Source organism: Capra hircus, chromosome 1 (genome assembly GCF_001704415.2).
Source record: "Capra hircus breed San Clemente chromosome 1, ASM170441v1, whole genome shotgun sequence".
Lineage (NCBI taxonomy): Eukaryota > Metazoa > Chordata > Mammalia > Artiodactyla > Bovidae > Capra > Capra hircus.
Window position 1 is genome coordinate 91,531,362 of NC_030808.1, and position 18,237 is coordinate 91,549,598.

At 35.4% G+C, this 18,237-nt stretch overlaps 1 protein-coding gene across 2 annotated transcripts in view; it reads right to left on the reverse strand.

Moving 5' to 3' along the window:
• The window catches only part of NAALADL2 (N-acetylated alpha-linked acidic dipeptidase like 2), a 1,631,204-nt gene that overhangs the window by 644,500 nt on the left and 968,467 nt on the right, over positions 1–18,237 (reverse strand). The gene's annotated exons all lie outside the window — the stretch shown is intronic.

Consider the following 18,237-nt stretch of genomic DNA (forward strand, 5'->3'; position numbering starts at 1 on the left):
AAGAAGTAAAAGTGTCTCTATCACATATGTGTACTGTGCTAAGTCGCTTCAGTCATGTCTGACTCTTTTCTATCCCATGGATTGTAGCCCTTCAGGCTCCTCTGTTCAAGCGATTTCCCAGGCAAGAATACTGGAATGGGTTGCCATTTCCTTCTCCAGGGGATCTTCCTGACCCGGGGATCAAGTCCATGTCTTCTGCATTGGAAGGCATGTTCTTTACTGCTGAGCCACCAGCGAAGGCCCTGTTGCAGATCATATGATATATCTATATCTATCACTTAAAACTTCTCCAAAAAACTCTTACAATAACTAAAGTTATTCAATAAAGTTATAGAATACAAAGTGAATATTGAAAAATCAGTTGTGTTTCTACACACTACCAATAAACTACTGGAAAGAAAAATTTCATTTATAAAGCTTCAAAAAGAAAATAAACACTTAGAAATAAAGATGTATATTCTGAAAGCTATCAGGCACTGATAAAAGGGATGGAAAGAAATATAAAAAGACACAAATCAATAAAAAGTTAACCCACTTTCCTGGATTAGAATAATTAGTATTGCTAAAATATCCACAATACTCAAAACAATCTACAGATTCAATGCAATCCTGTAAAAATTCTTATAAAAATTCTAATGGCATTTTTCACAGAAATAGAAAAAAGAACACTAAAATTTGCATGGTACCACAAATAATCCTAAATAATCAAAGCAATCTTGAATAAAGAAAAGCAATCCTGGAAGTATCATATGCTGTGATTTCAAACTATATTACAAAGCCAAAGTAATCAACACAGTATGATACTGGCATAAAATTAGATACTTAGATCAATGGGACAGAATAGAGAATCCAGAAATAAGCACACATCTATAAAGTCAATTTATAACAATGGAGCCAAGAATAACAATGGGGGAAGGGTAGTCTTTCCAATAAGTGGTGCTGGGAAAATTAGATATCCATATACAAAAGAATGAAACTGGACTTTTGCTGTAAGCATCACCCACAAAAGTTAACTGAAAATTTTTAAAAAGACTAGAACACAAGACATGAAAATGTACAACAGTTAGAAGAACACATAGCAGGTAAGTCTCTTTACAATGGTCTTTGCACTGATTTTTCATATTTGACACTGAAAGCAAAGGCAATGCAAACAAAAATAAATAAATGGAATTACATCAAATTGAAAAGCCTTGCACAGCAAAAGAAATCTGCCAACTAATGAAAAGGCTATGTATTGAATAGGAGAAATATTTAAATACATATATCTGGTAAGGAGTGAATATTCAAAATATATAAGGAACTCATACAATTCAACAGCAAATAAAAAGAAAAGTCTGACTAAAAATGAGAGAAGACATCAAGAGACATTTTTCTAAAGAAGACAGACATGAGGGCAATAGGTATATGGCAAGATGCTCAGCATCATTAATTATTAGGGAAATGTAAATCAAAACCACAAATATGATATCATCTCATACCTGCTAGAATGGCAATTTTCAAAAAAGAAAATAAATGTGTTGATGAGGATGTGGAGAAAAGGCAACTCTCATATACTGTTAGTGCAAATGCTGATTCAGCCACTATAAGAAACAATATGGAGGCCCCTAAAAAATTAAAAATATGATGACCATCGATACAGCAATCTCATTTCTGCATATATATCACAAGGCAACAAAGCATTATTTTGAAAAGAGATTTCTATTCCTATGCTCATTGCAACAATATTTATAATAGTCAAATTACAGAAACCACCTAAGTTTCAGTATAGATAAATTTATTATTATTAACAGTGTTGAGGAAAAAAAAAAGACTGCTATTGTTTTTATGCTCCCTTAATAATTCAGTATTGAATGCAAAACTAGACTATATCAACCTTTATAATTTCACATATAACATTAGTTATATTAATGATATTTTCTCTAAAAAATATTTAATTTTGTCAGTAGGAAAATCTTTTCATACCATAGTTTATAGACTCTGACCACAGCAGATAAAAAAAAAGCATGAACATTGGCTGGAAAGGGTGAAGTTAAGCGTGATGATCAGCATGGTATATTATTTCTCAGGTTTACTTCTATTCTTTTATATCTGCTATGCTCAGCTACTAAGTTCCTTGAAAAGCTGGATTGTACTTATGATAGTAACAATTTGAATCTTTGAGAAAGCTAATATGATGGTTCTATTTTACAATTTAAAGCTATCAAATATAAATTCTAATAAAGCTCATAAAATGACAAGTTGTGTCTTTATTCCTCTAAGATAATTTACATAAATTTATGGTTGAAAAATAACACTCAGGGTCTTTTGTTCTTATTGTTGTTGTTGATTGTCCTTAGTTTCTTTGGTTAGTTGATTCATTGTTCAATTTATTTATTTTATAATATGCAATTTCCATTTTTATAGGTAAGTGTACAAAACTACTCTGGAAGACAACTGGCAACTGCAAACAATTTAATCTAAGTTTTCTGAGGTTATATTGATACAGTCTAAACTTATAGATAAGTTTTATAATTTTACTATCATATTTTATATTTCAACTTGAACATTACCCCCCCCCCAAGCATATGCTGAATGTGTCAGGAAAACAAAGTCAAACTTTGTTCATCATTAAGTTTGAATCATAGATCTGCTATCACACCAAACAGCAAATATCATTTGCCTAAGTTTTATAGTTGATGCCAAATTATACAGTGGAATTCCCATTACGTTACAAGTTAGATAACCTTGGATTTAAAGGTGATTATGTTTGGCAAATCATTGATTGAGACCAAGTTTCTCTAAGGATCAGTTTATTTACCTATCAAGTTGGGCCAGTAAAAGCTGTCCTGTTGAAAGATGTTATAAAGAATAAGTACCAAAAACATGTCAAACTAATTCTATCGCTGTTTCAATTAACTTCTTATATGTGCTGTAATGGAAATGTATTTGTAAATTATTTTTTAAAGCAGTGGACTGTATTATCCTCTTAGAATCACCAATTTTTGTGAAAACTGATTTTTAAAGTAAACAAACAAAAAAACCTGATTGTCTCTATTGACAGAGTGTGTGTTAATTTAAAATAGAAAGTTCCTAGTACAATAATAAGTAAAGAACATTCTGAGCATTACATGGTAGACTAATTTCCTAAGAATAATAATCAACCAAAAATGTCTCTGAAGACTATCATCTTAGACTTTTCAACAAACAGTTGGAAATTTTCAATTTTTAGGAAACAAGAAATCCGTGGAAACTTATATTACCATTATATTAAATAAAATTTTGATTTTTAAAGGAGTAGCTTGAATTTAAATAGTCTATTTTTTCAATATGTCGCAAATTAAACTTAAAAAAATTCACATTGTTTAATAATGAGCCACTCTTTGAGTGGATCTAAGACTCAAGCTGAATAATATGTCATGTAAACAGGAAGACTTTAGGAAATGTACAAGACCCACCAGTTACAGTAAAACAGTAAGAATATAGACACTTTCATTTTTTGCCAACTAAGTGACATGGCACTTTATGCTGTGAATATCTAACACTCTGCTTTGACAACGAGGCACATATTTATATTTTTGCTGTTCTAGTTCAACACTGTCTCAGTTGATTTAGTGCCAACTCAAGTCAGTCTTTCAACATTTGTCCAGGTAACTGGACCAAGAACATCTGGTGAAGGCTTGTCACAAATTACAGTGATATTCTTTATTCTTTGAATGGTTTTGGTCGGCAGAGGTGATGTTGAGAAGAGAGCAGGTAAACAACACTCAGATCCACTGAATTGTAACACTGGGAATATTAAATAAAATGTGTCGTTTGATACACTTCACTAGAGTAAAATGACTGAAATGATTTTCCTCTCCAGAATTTAAAACAAAAAGGAAAGCAAAACAGGATTATAACTAATAGAGAACATGGCACAGATATAAAGCTTTAATCAGGATAGATTTTAGGAAATAAGGTGTAAGGAGAATCAAGTCTAAGTCCAGATAAAAAGAAGTATCTTGGGTTTCAATTAAGTACTAGTCCAGAGATTAACCAGACAGTTATCTGGAGATGATAATAAATTTAAAATCAACTTTATAACTTGCAGAGTTTTCAGAAGATACATTGTTAATGGAAATAATATGGAAAGAAAACAGATTTCTAATTCTTAATACTATTTCTAGTCTTTCAGATGTTAGATAATCTTAATACTTAGAAATCGGGATAGGATTTTCTTTTTTTCTTTCAAAATAATGAAAATGGAATACTCCTTAATGATATCAATTTCTCACTTCTCTATTTTAAAGCTCACCCCATAGCTTTGTGATTCCCTCCATTTCGAGCCAAACCTTACGCCCCCAATTAATGATTTTAAGACAAGCACATTTTTTATTATAACTAACCACAGATATTATAATAATAACCAGTTACTGTAAATGTCAGTTCTTATGCCTCATTTATCTAAGTCCCTAGATAATGTGATCAAGTTTCTTTTGCCTCAATTTTGAGAATAAAACTGTGCTACTTATACCCTAAAGCTTCTTAGAATTTTAAAAGTATATAGTTTCAGGGAATGAACTTTGCTTGAATTACAGTTTAATGCATTAAAACACTCCTGACAAGTTGGTGGAAGCAGTTATGATAAAGTCTAATAGTTTGAACATTTACATCTTTGAAATACTTAATAGATTATCAAAGGAATTAAGAGATTAGATTAGATTAGATTCTAATACCCTAATATCTTATATGTAATTTCAAAGCTGTTTGAATCAATGCAATCTCTGATAGTTTGAGTGGTAAAAGAGATGTGAGAGAGTTGACAAAAGCATTTAAGGAGAAAAAACTGCATGCAAGTGCTTTTTCTTAAAAAAAGAAATCAGGAATTTTAATTAGGTTAATTAAAATTAGGATAAAACCTAGGATCAGAATCATCAGACAAGCAGTCAGGGACCTAGAGATTATCATAAGTGAAGTGAGACAGAGAAAAACTAAAATCATGTGATCTAATTTATGAGGAATCTAATAAAAATGATAAAATTAACTTATTTACAAAACAAAGCAGACTCACACACCTGGAGATCAAACTTATGGTTACCAAAGGTGAAACACGGGGTAAAGTGATAAATAAGGAGCTTGGGACCGACATATACACACTACTATACAAAAAATGGATAACTAACAAGGACCTACTGTAAAGCGAAATGAACTCTACTGAATATTCTGTAATAAACCATATGAGAAGAGACTCTGAAAAAGAATGGATATATATATATATAATTCACTTTGTTGTATACTTGAAATTAACACAGCTATATAAATCAATTATACTTCAATAGCTTGTTCACTCAACAAATATTTACTAATAGCCTGTTGAGTACAAAAATTTGATTGAGAATCAGGAATACATATGCTCCCCAGTGCTGACTGGTGTGGAGGCAGCAATACAAGATGATGTAAAAGAACAGTATCATGGTGCCACAAAATTTAGGTCAATAGCCACAGTGGTCCAACTCATATGTGGTAGATAAAGGACGTAAAGGTTCTCTGGCTCAGTGGCTCTCAAAATTCATTTGTATCAGAATTACTAAAAATGTGTTAGAACAGAGATAATTGAAGATAACTGAAGATAATTGAAGATAATTGAGATATCTGAAGATAACTTCTTCAGAGTTTCTACTTAATTATGAGGTGGAGACCAGAATTTTGCATCCTCTTACAAACAATCTTGTGATATACCTATTAGTGTAATGCTTTTTATTGTGAAGAGAATAAGACTCAGAGTAGTTAATTAACATGTCAAATGAAACTAAAGCCTCATTCATATTAAAAAGAATGATGAATCATTTTCTGTATTACAGGGACAAGGATTATTTTAAAACTTTTACTCTCTTCTGATTCTACAATAATCAAGAAATATTTGGATATGCAACAGGCTCACTGAGCAGAACTATCTTACAAGAAGGACAAGCATTTGTTTGAACAATCAATTTGGATCATACATTGTAGCAAAGTGCATCAACATTTTCATTGTTTTAAAAGTGTACTTAAACCTACATAAAATTGTGGCATGCTTCCCAGAAATAAAAGGGAATGAAATACTAATAACTGCAAATATAAATAAATATCATAGACATTATATTGAGCAAAAGAATCTGCACACAATAGAATATATACTTCATGTCTCCATTTACATGGATTTCTAAAATTCTGTACCAATCTTGAGACTGGTGGTTAGCTAGGTTTGGTGATGAAGAGTTACTCTGAGTGACCCAGAGAACTCCTGGAGATGATGGGAATGTTCTTATACTAAATAGGAATCGAAAGTACATGGCTGTATCCTTTTGCCCATTAAGATGTATCTGTTTCAATTTATAAAAATTTTATTTGAAAAAATATGGTTATAAGGAGTGTGAGGGGATACACAGACAAAACAAAAATATTAGAATAATTGATGAAACTGGTTGAGATATACGGAATATTCATTTCACTATTCTCTTATTTTGTATATATTAAAGAGAGAGAGAGAGAGTTCAAAATAGCAGTGTGGGAAGATACCTCCTCTCAGACACACATCAACTCTACAATGACATATGGAATAAATTTCATGAAAAGGGACATGAACACTGGATGTACGAAGACTCCACAACAAAGTGTAAAAGGACAGTTTTAAGATGAGTAGGAAAGGTAGAGATACAATTTCATCAAGGGGAAAAAAATCATTTCAGAAAACCAAAATTGGGAAGAATCACAAACACATGTATCTTTAACCTGAGAAACAAGGGCTCAAGCTCCATATCAACCCTCCCAACCCTGAGATCCTGCACAGGAGAAATAGGCCCACAAAATATCTGGCTTTGAAAACCAATGAGAAGTATGTGCAAGAAAGCTTTAGAACCCTCAGTTCAGTTCAGTTGCTCAGTCATGTCCAACTCTTTGCGACCCCATGAGCTGCAGCACGCTAGGCCTTTCTGTCCATCACCATCTCCCAGAGTTCACCCAAACTCATGTCTATCGAGTCGGTGATGCCATCCAGCCATCTCATCCTCTGTTGTCCCCTTCTCCTCCTGCCCCCAATCCCTCTCAGCATCAGAGTCTTTTCCAATAAGTCAGCTCTTCACATTAGGTGGCCAAAGTATTGGAGTTTCAGCTTTAGTATCAGTCCTTCCAAAGAACACCCAGGACTGATCTCCTTTAGGATGGACTGGTTGGAGCTCCTCACAGTCCAAGGGACTCTCAAGAGTCTTCTCCAACACCACAGTTTAAAAAGCATCAATTCTTCAGTGCTCAGCTTTCTTCACAGTCCAATTTTCACATCCATAAGTGACCACTGGAAAAACCATAGCCTTGACAAGACAGACCTTTGTTGGCAAAGTAATATCTCTGCTTTTGAATATGCTATCTAGGTTGGTCATAACTTTCCTTCCAAGGAGTAAGCGTCTTTTAATTTCATGGCTGCAATCACCATCTGGAGTGATTTTGGAGCCCCCCAAAATAAATTCTGACACCGTTTCCACTGTTTCCCCATCTATTTCCCATGAAGTGATGGGACCAGATGCCATGATCTTTCCCATGAGGTGATGGGATCAGATGCCATGATCTTTGTTTTCTCAATGTTGAACTTTAAGCCAACTTTTTCACTCTCTTCTTTCACTTTCATCAAGAGGCTTTTTAGTTTCTCTTCACTTTCTGCCATAAAGGTGGTGTCATCTGCATATCTGAGGTTCTTAATATTTCTCCTGGCAATCTTGATTCCAGCTTGTGCTTCCTCCAGCCCAGCGTTTCTCATGATGTACTCTGCATATAAGTTAAATAAGCAGGGTGACAATATACAGCCTTGACGTACTCCTTTTCCTATTTGGAACCAGTCTGTTGTACCATGTCTAGTTCTAACTGTTGCTTTATGACCTGCATACAGGTTTCTCAAGGGGCAGGTCAGGTGGTCTGGTATTCCCATCTCTTTCAGAATTTTCCATAGTTTATTGTGATCCACACAGTCAAAGACCTAGGGAATGAAAAACAGAACCCTAGGGAATGAAAAACCTTTTGTAAAGGGCTTGTATATAGACTAACCTGATCTGAAAATCAACACAAAACACATGAACTAGGTAAAGGGGACCCACTTCCTAATTCTGAAGTTTATGCCAGGGAGGAAGAAACTAGGTGGGATGATCCCTGGGGACTGAGATACTGAGGGATACCATTTTGTGATCCCAGACTACTTTGATAATATCAGCATTGAAGGGCAGTATTTTGGAATTCTCTCCATAAACTATTGGAGACAGTGGGCATGGACCCACTGAGAGTCCTTTCTCTCCCAGCACCAAAGTCAGAGCTCAGAAAAAATCTAAGAAGAGCCCTTCTCACCAGTGTCCCACAGAAGCCACAAGACCCTCAGCTATTCCAAGGGCAAATCCCGCATGACAGCATGCCATAGCAGCCAGCATTGGGCTCCACCAAAGGAGGAAGATGTAGAGTCCACATAAGTAACACTCCTTGATACCTGGCTCTGGAGTCAAGGCAGGGTTGTACATTTGAGCCTCACAGTATATCTCCTAAATAAGATCACTTCTTTAAGACTGGGAGAGATAGTTAACATTTAATATATAAAAATAGAGAATTAGACAGATTGAGGAGAAAGAGGATTATGTTCAAATTGAAAGAACAAAACAAAATCTCAGAAAAAGAACTGAAAGCAACAGAGGTAAGCAATCTGCTGATAAAGATTTAAAAGTAATGGTCAAGAATGATGCTTCACTGAATGTGGAAAAAAATGGATGAACAGAATGAAAGCCTCAACAAAGAGGCAGAGAATATAAGAAGGTATCAAGAGAAGTTATAATAGAGCAGAAGAGTTCACTAGAGGGATTAAACACCAGAGAGAAGGACAGATCACTCAGCTGGAAGACAAAACAATGGAACTCAGTCAGAGCTGCAAAATGAAAGAAGAATTTTAAAAAAAGAAAATAGGGACTTTTGAAACAACAATGATCAGGATAATATTTATATTACTATAGGGGTCCCAGAAAGAAAAGTGAGAAAAAGAGTCAGAAATATTATTTAGGGTAATAGTGGCTGAAAATTCTCTAATCCAGGGAAGAAAACAGACATCAGAAGAAAGCCCAGTTCAGTTCAGTTCAGTCACTCAGTCATGTCCAACTCTGCAACCCCATGAATTGCAGCACACCAGGCCTCCCTGTCCACAACCAACTCCCAAAGTTCACCCAAACTCATGTGCATCGAGTCAGTAATGCCATCGAGCCATCTCATTCTCTGTCGTCCCCTTCTCTTCCTTTCCCCAATCCTCCCCAGCATCAGGGTCTTTTCCAATGAGTCAACTCTTTGCAGAGTTGCAAATAGCATGAATCAAAAAGGATACATATGAAGATACAATTAAAATTGTAAAAGTTAAGGATAAACAGAAACTTCTAAAAGCAGCAAGAGAACACAACTTGATATTTACAAGGGAAATCCCATAAGAATATCTGTAGATTTTTCAGTAAGGACTTTACATACCAGAAGGAAGTAGTGTGCTATATCCATCATGCAGAAAGGGAAAAAACCTCCAGCCCAAAATTCTCTACCCAGCAAAGTTAACATTCAGAATTGAAGGAGAGATCAAGGCTGTACCAGCTAAACAAAAACTAAAGGATTTCATCACCACTACACTGGTCCTGCAAGAAATATTAAAGGGATTTCTTTAAGCTGAAAAGAAATGGCATTAGTTAATATGAAAATATATGAAAGAAAAAAAATCCTTATTGGAAAAAGTAAATATATAGCAAAGTTCATAAAATAGTTAATAAGGCAGATATAAGAATTACAAGAAAAAAGTAGTAAAATTAGCTAAAATTACAATAATTAAAGGACACATAAAATAAATAAAGATGTAAAATGTATTATCAAAAATATAAAATGTGTACATGCTAGAGAGAGTAGAAAGACAAAGTTTTGAAATGTGTTTAAATTTAAGTTGCTACCAACTTAAAACAAGCAACACTCACAAGAATATTATATGTGAATTTCACAGTAACCCAAGTAGGTCAAAAAATTATTGCAAGTGTACAAAGGAAAATGAGAAAGAAATCTAAATATAACACTAAAGAAAGCATACAATACACAAGGAAAGAGAGAAAAAGAAAAAAGATAACTAAATCACAATAAATACGTGTGTGTGCGTTTAGTCATGTCTGACTCTTTGTGACACCAAGGACTATAGCCTGCCAGGCTCCTCTGTCCATGGGGATTTTCCAGGCAAGAATACCGGAGAGGGTTGCCATGCCCTACTCCAAGGGATCTTCCCATACCAGTGATCAAACCCAGGTTTCTCACATTGAAGGCAGATTCTTTAGTGTCTGAGCCACCAGGGAAGCCCAAGAATACTGGAGTGGATAGCCTATCCCTTCTCCAGGGGATCTTCCTGAGCCAGGAATTGAACTGGGGTTTCCTGCATTGCAGGTGGATTCTTTACCATTTGAGCTACCAAGGAATCCCCAAAACGTACATACCCATCAGTAATTACTTAAAATGCAAACAAACTAAAGGAACTAATCAAAAGATGGAGTGGGAGAATGGATAAAAAACAGGACCCATCTATTTGCTGCCAACAAGACATTCACTTTATAAGAAGCGACACGTCCAGACAGAAAGTGAAGGAATGGAAAAAATATATTTCATGCACATAATAATGAAAAGAAAACTGCAGACAAAAATAGACTTTAAAACAAAGACTGTAAGAAATGACATAGAAGAGCATCACATGATAATAAAAAAGTAAATCTGGCAAAAAAAAAAAACAAAACAGAAACCCAACAGAAGAGCAACATTCAGAAAACTAAGATAGTGGCATCTGGTCCCATCACTTCATGGCAGATAGATGGGGAAACAATGGAAACAGTGACAGACTTTATTTTGAGGGGGTCCAAAATCATTGCAGATGGTGACTGCAGCCATGAAATTAAAAGACACTTGCTCTTGGAAGAAAAGCTATAACCAATGTAGACAGCATAGTAAAAAGCAGAGACATTACTTTGCCAACAAATGTCCATGTAGTCAAAGATATCATTTTTCCAGTAGTCATGTATGGATGTGAGAGCTGGATTATAAAGAAAGCTGGGCACCAAAAAATTGATGCCTTTGAACTGTGGTGTTGGACAAGAGTCTTGAGAGTCCCTTGGACAGCAAGGAGATCCAACCAGTCAGTCCTGAATATTCACTGGAGGGACTGATGATAAAGCTGAAACTCCAATACTTTGGCCACCTGATGTGAAGAACTGCGTCATTGGAAAAGACCCTGATGCTGAGAAAGATTGAAGGTGGGAAGAGAAGGTTGTGACAGAGGATGAGATGGTTGGATGGCAAAACTGACTCAATGGACACACGTTTGAGTAAATTCCAGGAGCTGGTGATGCACAGGGAAGCCTGGCATGCTGCAGTCCATGGGGTTGCAAAGAGTCAGACATGACTGAGAAACTGAACTGAACAGAAGAGCACCAAGATACAAAAGAAAACATTAATAATCTTAAAGGGAAAATTTGAAAGCAAGACAATAATAGTAGGGGACTTTAACCCCCTACCTACCTCAATGAATATATCATCCAGACCAAAAAAAAAAAAAATCAATCTGAAAACATTAAATTTAAGTAATACATTAGATAAGATGAACTTAATGGATATAAAGCATTCCATCCAAAAGCAAAAGAATACACATTCTTCTTAAGTACACATGGAACATTTTCTCGGATAGATCACGTTATGTCACAAACTGCATTTCAATGAACCGAAGAAAAACTTTCTCCAGCTGTAATGGTATAAAACTAAAGGGGTCTTTGAATAAAGCAAAAAAAAAAAAAAAAACTAGAGGCAAATGAAAATAGAAATACAACATATCAAAATCTATGGTATTCAACAAAAAATTGTTCTAAAAGGGAATTGTTCAAAAATACCAAATAATCTAACTTTACACCTAAAGGAACTATAAAAAGAAAAAGAATAAGTGAAGCCCACAATTAGCAGAAAGAAGAGAATAATAAAGATCAGACAGAAGTAAATCAAAGAGAGACAAAAAATAAAGTGGGAAAGATCAATGAGACTAAGAGCTGGTGATTGAAAAAGATAAAATCTACAAACCTTAAGCTAGACTAACCAAAAAAAAAAAAAAAAGAAGAAGAAGAAGAAAGAGGATACAAATAAATAAAATTTAAAAAAATGAAAGAGAAGTTATAAATGTAACCACATAAATTTGAAGGATAAAATGAGACTACTACCAATAGTTAAAAGTCGGGGGCCAGCGTGAGGAATTCCGCCCATGGCAAAGGTCATGAGGAAGGAGGCTTGGCATACGCAAAGGCGTGATCAAGCCTTAGGAAACCCCCTGTTCCCGAGCATCTAACCCCAAAGCCAGAGTCTGTTTTATGCTCTCACCTACACCTCTGACTTTACGGGGGGCTTCCCCCATAACCGTTTCTCTTGGAGAAGGAGTAAACGTGCAGCTCCAAGGCAATAAAAATTCTTGGGCGTGACAAGAGTGTTTCAGCTTAGGGACTCCTCTGAAGGTTATCTAGCCCGCCTGTATAGGTTCATCCAGCCACATGTGATTGTTTACAGCCTCCCAATCTGAGAGGCATGAGATGTTTTAGACTTACTAAAGGCAAAATCTTTTGGGGAGTTAGAAATTATTAGTATAGTGTGTTGGTTAGGAATTATATTGGTGAAGGGCTCTTCATTTGTTGTGTCAATAATTGCTGCTAATTCCCTGTTCTGGGTGGGACAAGGATGTTTCAGGTCAAACCTCTCTGCTGACAGACTAGATTGTGTGACAGGATTATCCATACTGCTGCCACTAGGCACATGATTGTTTACTACCTCTCAACCGTAAACAGCACAGAGAGTTTTGGAGTATTTTGAGAGTCTTAATTAGCATAGGACTTTTTCATCTTGTTGAGTCAATGATTGCCATATCCTTAGGCACCTGGGAATATATTAATCAATGTATTTGGAATATAGCAAAGGAAATATAGTAGTTTTTGATGTTAGCAATACTAGACTTTTTGAGTTAATGGATTTTCTCTTTTGTAATAGATCACTGTACTTTGTTATAAATCACTGTGTCCTTGCTATGTAAGAATGTAACTTTATCATATCTTAAGACTAAACAGATCTTAAGAGGAGCATTGGTGAAAGGATTTTCATTTGTTGGGCTGATGTTTGCTGCTAAATCTCCATGTTCCCTACCCTTATAATGAATATAACTAACATATAGGAGAAATAAGTATTAACCTTTAAGCATATAGGAGAAATAAGTATTAACCTTTGAGACTAATCATGTTAACCTTGGGTTAAATAAATTCCTTTCTTGATTGTAACTCACTACACCCTCACCCTATAGGAATGTAACTTTATTTGGAGGGTGGTGCCTGGTTTAAGAAAAAACACCCTTGGAAGAAATAAGTCTTTTGGTTACCAGAAAGAAAGGCTCATAAAATGTCAGCAGGTCTCACTCATGGCCAGAAGATGATGTAATATCCCTAAGACCTTTTTTTTTTATACATTTATGTGAAGCACCTGATTTTGACAAAGGTCAGGACTGCTGACTCCTGCGTGACTCTGTATTCATCCCTATGCGTAACAAAAGGTATATAAGCAAACCCAAAAATAAAGACATCGGATCAGTTTCCAGAAAGACTGATTCCCCCATGTCGCTTCTTTCTTGCTCCCGTTTTTCTGGCTGAATTCCCATCTGGAGCATGGATGCTATTCCATGTAATCCAAGTTATTCAGCCTCTTTTTCTCCACTGATCTTCCTACTACACTATCCATTTCTAATCTCTCTATATCTGTGATTAAATATGTATTTTTCCAAAGACGCCGACTCCGTCCCCCCACCTTCGAATCACCCTGGATCCACTGGGGCTGGACCCCGGCAGTTAAATACCAACAGTTTGACAACCATGGATAAATTCCTAGAAACATAAAATCTTCCAAGACTGAATAATAAAGAAACAGGAAATCTGAACAGAAATTACCAACAAGGAGATTGAAACACAAATTAGAAAATTTCACAACAAACAAAAGCTGAGGACCAGAGAGATAGCTTCTTTGGCAAAGTCTACAAAACACTCAAAGAAGATTTAATACTTATTCTTCTCTCAATATTAACACAAAATATTCAAAGATGACTTAATATTTTTCTTCAAAAAATTGAGGAGGAGGAAAACATTCCAAAGCACTTTACAAAGCCAATATTTCCCTAATACTAAAACCAGCCAAGGACACTACAAAAGTGAAACATGCATGCCACTATCATTAATATCTACAGATATAAAAATCTTCAACAAATTATTAGCAAATCAAATCCAACAAAACATTAAAAAAATGTACATCTTGATCAAGTGGGATTTATTCCAGGGAAGCAAGAGTGATTCAATATCTACAAAAATCCCATGTAATACATCACATTAATAAAATGAAAAATCAGAATTATATGATCATCTCAACAGATGTAGAAAAAGCATTTGACAAAATACAACCCTATTTTAATTGCCAATAAAGTGGGCATAGAGAGAATATACCTCAAATAGTAAAGGCCATGTATGACAAATACACAGCTAATAACACACTCACTGATGAAAAATTAAGAATTTTTCCCCCAAAATCAGGAACAGGGATGCCCACATAGTACTGAAAGTACTAGCTACAGCAATTAAGCAAGAAAAGAAATAAAATTATCTCAAATCTGAACAGAGAAAGAAAACTGTCTTATAATATAATGGAATATAATGTCATCTGCAGATGACATTGTAGTATACATAGAAAATCCTAAACAGCCTACCAAAAAGATGTGAGAATTAAAAAATAAATTCCCTAAAGTTACATGTTACAAAATCAATATAGAGAAAGGTGACATTTCTACACATTAATAATAAACGATCAGAAACAGAAATTAAGAAAACAATCTCATTTACAATTCAGTTCAGTTCAGACGCTCAGTTGTGTCCAACTCTTTGCAACCCCATAGATTGCAGCATGCCAGGCCTCCCTGTCCATCATCAACTCCCAGAGCTTACTCAAACTCATGTCCATCGAGTCAGTGATGCCATCTAACCACTCATCCTCTGTCACCCCCTTCCCCTCTGGCCTTCAATCTTTCTCAGCATCAGGGTCTTTTCAAATGAGTCAGTTCTTCACATCAGGTGGCCAAGTATTGAGTTTCAGCTTTAGCATCAGTCCTTCTAATGAATATTCAGGACTAATTTCCTTTAGAATGGACTGGTTGGATCTCCTTGCTGTCCAAGGGACTCTCAAGAGTCTTCTCCAACACCACAGTTCAAAAGCATCAATTCTTTGGTGCTCAGCTTTCTTTATAGTCCAACTCTCACATCCTTACATGACTGCTGGAAAACCATAGCTCTGACTAGATGGACTTTGTTGGCAAAGTAATGTCTCTGCTTTTTAATATGCTATCTAGCTTGGTCATAGTTTTTCTTCCAAGGAGCAAGCATCTTTTAATTTCATGGCTGCAGTCACTATCTGTAGTGATTTTGGAGCCCAAAATAATAAAACCACTCACTGTTTCCATTGTTTCCCCATCTACTTCCCATGAAGTGATGGGAATAGATGCCATGATGTTGGTTTTCTGAATGTTGAGTTTTAAGCCAACTTTTTCACTCTCCTCTTTCACTTTCACCAAGAAGCTCTTTAGTTCTTCACTTTCTGCCATAAGGGTGGTATCACCTGCATATCTGACGTTATTGATATTTCTCCTGGCAATCTTGATTCCAGCTTATGTTTCATCCAGCCCCATATTTTGCATGATGTACTCTGCATATAATTTAAATAGCGGGGTAACAATATACAGCCTTGACGTACTCTTTTCCCAATCTGGAACCATTTACAATTATAATTTACATCAAAATAATAAAATACTTAGGGAATAAATTTAACCAAGTACGTGAAGGATTTGCACACTGAAAACTGTAAGACACTGATGAAATAAGAAGACATAAATTAATAAAAAAAATTCTGTGCTCATAGATTGGAAAAATTAATATTGTTAAGATGCCCATACTATGCAAAGCAATCTGCATATTCAACACAATTTATATTAAAATTCCAATGTCATATCTCACAGAAATAGAACAAACAATTCTAAAACTTCTATGAAAACACACACAAAAGAAACCTGAATAGACAAAACAAACTTGAGGAAGAAGCAAAATTGGAGATATTGAATGTGCTGATTTCAAGCTATACTACCGAGTGATGGCAATCAAAACAGTATGATACTGGCAGAAAACCACACACAGAGGTCAATGGAACAGAACTGAGATCTCAGAAATAAACCCATCCATATATGGACAATTGATTTACAACAAAGGATCAAACAACAAACAATGGGCTAATTATAGTTTCTGTGACAAAAGGTGTGGGGAAAACTGAACACTCATTAGCAGAAGAATGTTACACCATATATAAAAATTAACTCAAAATGCATTAAGAACTTGAATACAAAACCTAAACCATAAAATTCTTTAGAGAAAATATTGACAGTAAACTCACTAACCTCAGTCATTTTATTATTATGACTTTTGTTGATCTGCTCCAAAAGCAAAAAGAGCCAAAAATAAAAATAAACAAAATGGACCATGTTGAACTAAAAAGGTACTGGACATGAAAGAAACCATCATTAAAATGAAAAGGGAACCCACTGAATGGAGATTTTTGCAAATCATATAACTGATAAGGGGTTAATATCTAAAATATATAAATGACCCATGCAACACAACAATACAGAAAACAAACAACTCAAATAAAAAATGGCCAGAGAGTCTAAATATTTGCATACTTTATTTGCAACATTTTTTTGAGTTGAAGTTATTTCAAATTAAAAATTATTTTAAAAAATCATGCTGAGATTCTCAAGACAATGGCCAGCACTTTGCTAGAGATGACTGAATTCTACATTTATTAAATGACCTAAGTCAAAAATATATAAATAGTAACTGTTGCCAATGAGGCATTTACCAGCTTAAGCAAAGTATTCATCCAGAATCTGCTTTTCAGTAGCACTGCAGAACAGTGCTTTGCAGCAGAGTTAGCTGTTACATGCAACCTCCTGATATTGAGGCATTACAACCCAAGGCAATCACAGCATTTGCAAATGAGAGGGCTTAACTGACATATCTGGTGAGGTCTGAGAATTGTAGATGGACACCTGTTAATTTTAACTTGAAAATTGCAAGAATGAGAGTGAACTGTTCAAACTACAGAACAGTGAGTTCCCAGAGAAAATTCTTACATGGATTATTAAAGGGGTGTTTTAGTAGACAAAGTAGTACTTAACAAACCCAACAAAATTCGTAAAATTATAACTCATATTTGACTTAATTTGCTTCCTTCTTGGAGAAAGTTATTAATTGGTTGGTAAAGTTAACTATCTACAAAGGGAAGTTAGACTTAAGAAAGATGCTTTTAGTCTTTTGTTATATCTTGTGGAAAACAAAGAAAAATATTGATGGGACACATGGATAATTACATGAATTTTTTGTTAGCTTAAGTCCTGACTGAAGCATCACAGTTAATGGGTTAGTATTGCAGTGGAAGGAGGTTCAAAGAGCTTTTCCTCTGCCAAGCTTGTACATACAGAATATTTGTCAATGACACATTAGACAGAAGTTCAATGATGCAGTGAGCACCTGCCAAAATCACAGTTGTTTCTCTTTGCCACATGACCCCCACGGTAATGAACACAGCTTGCTGGGAAAGAAAAGGATGTTTGATGCAAAATAGCCATGTCTATGCTGCCAAGTGGCTGGACAAACAAATGAGATCCCTTCTTTTAGGGAGCCAGACAATTTGATCATGTCAACTCTAGTCCTATCCAGCATTATTTCCCATAGCTTCAGGGCTTCCCTAATAGCTCAGTTCATAAAGAATCCAACTGCAGTGCAGGAGACCCCAGTTTGATTCCTGGGCTGGGAAGATTCGCTGGAGAAGGGATAGGGTACCCACTCCAGTATTCTTGGGCTTCCCTTGTGGCTCAGCTGGTAAAGAATTCACCTGCAATGTGGAAGACCTGGTTGAATCCCTGAGTTGGGAAGATCCCCTGGAAAAAGGAAAGGCTACCCACTCCAGCAGGTATTCTGGCCTGGAGAGTTCCATGAACAAAGAATCAGATACAACTGAGCAACTTTCACTTTCATTTTTCACAGACACCTAACTTGAGCATGTGTAGCCCTAGACTCTGGGCTTCAAGTTATAACAACAGCTCCAAAGTCATAG